The sequence below is a fragment of the Osmia bicornis genome, chromosome 6 (genome assembly GCF_907164935.1).
Source record: "Osmia bicornis bicornis chromosome 6, iOsmBic2.1, whole genome shotgun sequence".
Lineage (NCBI taxonomy): Eukaryota > Metazoa > Arthropoda > Insecta > Hymenoptera > Megachilidae > Osmia > Osmia bicornis.
Window position 1 is genome coordinate 2,859,246 of NC_060221.1, and position 4,052 is coordinate 2,863,297.

Consider the following 4,052-nt stretch of genomic DNA (forward strand, 5'->3'; position numbering starts at 1 on the left):
GACGACTCTCACGTGTCGAGCTGCGAATCGTCGCACCTGCGAGTTTATCAGACGGAAGAGGCCATAGAGTCACGGTAGCCTAGAGTCCTCGAGTCTTAAACGGTCAGCGGTAGTCGTACACTCTGTTGGGTAGCCGGCTTCTTATCGGGAGGAACGGTGGAAAGGCTGGCTGAGTTGGCAGCCGTGCTTCCACAAGCGGAATCGTTGCATCTACGGCCCGGGCACCTTAACGCCTCGAGGGATCTTCACGGAAACGCTCGCGTGTTGCCATTTCGCGGCTCGCCTCCTCGACTGACCATGTGCTGACTTGTCAAATCGTGCGCTCTCCCTCTTTTTCCTTTATTTCTTTTCTCTTTGCGTTTCTACAAACTTCACTGCACGTTGCCTGGACAATATCCACCCGTACCGTGTTACTTTCCGTATAAACAACCTTACGTTCTTGGTGAACAATGCGTATAGCCCCAGGCGGTTAGTTTCTGGATTTATCGACGCGACGCGACGTTAAGGTAAAATTTTTAACCGCTTAGGATTCCGGTAGTTATGAGAAAGGAAAAGGAAGGTGGTCGGGGGTCTAGGTCAGGGAACGCCCAGGGCGTTCGGTTTTTAAAGCGACGACTTTGTTTTCAACGCGACATATCGTCTCGCGGCGACAAGGTAGCTAGCCACGGCCAGAGCTGCCGGCGTAATTAAGGGAATTAAAGAAAAAGTTTCCACGTCGTGCGCTCGGCAGGAGCATAGCGCATTACGCGCAGCCGGGGCGACAAATGGCATTCATACGTCGTCGTCCTCCTCCTCGTCGTCGCCGTGTAAAAAAGCTCCAGGAGTTAACGATGTACCGGAGGACTTCATTACCGCAGGATTCTCGCCTTCCCTCTGGCTCTCTCCCTCTCTTTCTTTAACCAACGTCATTTCGATGAACCGTTATTTATTGCGAGGAGCTTCATAAATAACCGTTAATCGATACCGAGTTTTCGTTGAGAGACGCCTTAACGATCCTTCGACGAGCAAGAGTTTCGATGATCGTTTAACCCTTGTGTGGTCAACAGGCTACTTCGTGTGACCATCGAAGCTTTCATATTTCAAATTTTACCATCGGGATACTGAAATTAGTAACTTTACAATCGGGCTACGTTAAACGCAAGGCGAAGGATCAGAATTCCTTGGCGAATATTTCCCAGTCTGATCGGCGGTCGGTCGCGTAAATAAGAATACGTGAAATTCGTGGAAGCAGAAGTTCCAGTCCTTGGAAGGCATCGAAATTCTTCGATAGGTTCGATAGGCTAGTTAGTGACAATTCCTTCGTAACAAATACACACCGTTTACGAATTATGGGACGTTTGGTCCGTGCCGAAAGTGGGTGTCTCGGTCTCGAACGTCCTCTCCGGCCGTGGCGCATAAATTCAGCTGGTCGCACGGAATACTTTCATCCGGACGAAGAAGCATCCACAGAGGGAAGGCGAAAAAGGTGCATAGCAGTGCCTACTGCGAATTTAACTGGACACAATTGTTTCAAGATATTTGGAAAAACTCTTTCTGAACCGTAAATTTATTAAAAGACTCGAAAACTTTGAATTCAAGTTAAAGTGTGGGAATAATTATGGACCAATATTTGGTAGAAATAAACATGGTCGGGCAAAGGGTGCAGGAGGAAGGAAAGGGAACGAAAGGGAACGCGCGCGAGTCGCCGGAAGGCGCGGAACGCGTAAATTCCTGCTGTGTGGTCGTTTCCTGCCGCCTCGTGCCTCCTTCGACCCACCTCCAACCTCTCTCCTCGTTCCGTGTCCCTTTTCTCTGGCGTCGCGACCGTCGAGCGGGCCGCAGGCCGATTTAAATATCAAAGGCGGCTTAAATCTGACCTATACCACGCTGAATCATGTTACCTCTATAGGCTTAGAAGGGATTTACCAGTGCGCTATTTCCAGGCAACTCCTTCTCTTAGCAGCGTGTTGACCTAGGCGCTAACATCCTTCGGGACAAAGGCGGCCACCGCGATCCTAACGATCCCCGCGTCCACCGCACCGAAGAAACGGGCAAATATGCATTCGTCCTTGGTCCCTCCTGTGAGAAACATTCTGATCCTGTTGTTCGAAAATTATAATAGAACCTATATAGATATGATCCCCCTTTTAGCCGCTATGGAACGGAATAAACGAATCTTCGCGGAAAGTAGTCCGACTCGACAATAAAGACCGCCAACGCGTTGGTATAAAAGCAAAAGACAATAGTTTTCATTCGAAAGCAACATTCCAGCGGCATAGGTTAGAGCGGCGTAAGCTCTTCGGCTCCGTATTTAGACTTTTCGTACATTATTATAAATTTCGAATTCCGATGACAGCCGCATTTGTTTATATTATTCTCAGTGCTAATCGATAGAATGCATCGAACGAGGTTCGCGTGCAGGTATCCAGGTTGCAGTTATCCTGGTTCTACCGTGTTCGTTTCATTTTTTTTTTTTTTTTTTTTTTTTAATCCTGTTTGCCGCTACCTGTAATCAACGGTTACGCTTCATTTACACGTGCTTTCTCCGTGGAACTCGATGCAAACGATCGTTTTTCGACCGCGCCTTTCTTTTGTCGCGCTTCAACGATACTTGGTTCAGTGTTTTCTATGTCTGATCGAAAGAAGAGAAACTCGGGATGAGCAGCGGAGTCGTTGGGCATACGTTTCTCACTTAGAATCTCATTAAACGAGAACCAGTCTCGTTACCGCATCGGAATGTTTAATACGTAAGACGGTAAAGAGTATCCGTGGAATGCGGTACCCGTGGACAATTTAACCCGTTCGTTTCTAATTATTTAACTATCGCAAAAAACGTTGGAAGCGTCGGTTTTCTTCGGTACCGAATTCGGCCGATATTTTCTCCCCGTACTGTACCTTATTTGCCGATAATCACGAAGAGAGATCGGTCCCGGGTAGACAGGGTGATGGCTATTTTAGTGGGTGGAAAATTATACGGCGGCTTCCACAGGCTCTAAAATGGGCAGCTCTTCGGTTACGAACTATAATAATCATTTGGTCGGATGAGGAAGGAGCAGCAGGCGGGACAAGGTGAAGGGAGTGGAAGGGTGAACGAGGATAAAGGTGGAGTAGTGGGATATAGAGGGCTTTGCCGTTGTGTACGAGTCAGTTGGAAACTGCCTCTCTTCGATGTGGTAGTCAACATATTTACCGGCTCGTTAACGTCTCGTAAGAGAGAGGACGATGTTCTACCTTCGGGGTATCTCGATGTCTCATTCTTCGTCCCCGGCTCTCTCTCTTCTACACCACTCTAATACGCACCCCCAATTTACCACTAACGTGACTCGAAGTCGTTTAGCGGCGACCAGTCACTTGTATAATTAATTTTGCTCCTTTTTCGAGACGAGTACGCTGGCGAAGGATAGGCAGTGGCCTGGACCGGCAGAGAACGCGGCTAAAAATTCCTTCCCTAATTGAGATCTCGCGGTGGCCAAGCGACAGGGCTGATTATGGCATTCCAGAAACTCTTCCACCGCGCGAACCAAGGATGCCACTGATTGCCACCGTGCGCAGAGAACGTTCAAATAGATTCGTTCCACGCTTCGTAAACGTTGCATAAATAATAACGATACGTACACGGATCCGTGCCGGTCAGCCAACGTGGCTGGATAACAAGCCGATAGAAGCTTAGAAATTGACGCGTTTACCGATACCGAGTGTCTCGATCGAAATTGGTCCGGGTGACACAGCTCGTCATCTTGTTAGCTTTTTATTGGAATAGGAATCGTGAGAATTTTCCTGGGGTATATTCAGGTATAGAAAATTTAAACAGCACTAATATTGTACAATTTCGCAAAGTGGCAAATGGAAATCCTATGTAATTTTAGGCTGTTTTACTAAGCGTGACCATTTTTAGTGGGATTAAATTACTTAGCTAGTTACAGAAGCACGAAGGTACTGGTATGTTGAATGTTGGATTACAAGGTCCCCTTAACGGGCCAACACTTTTCCAACTGGCTACGGTTAACCCAGGAGAGGCTCGCTGGGTCCACCGTGATTTCTTCCCTTTTACTCGTTTTTGATTGGCAGCGGGG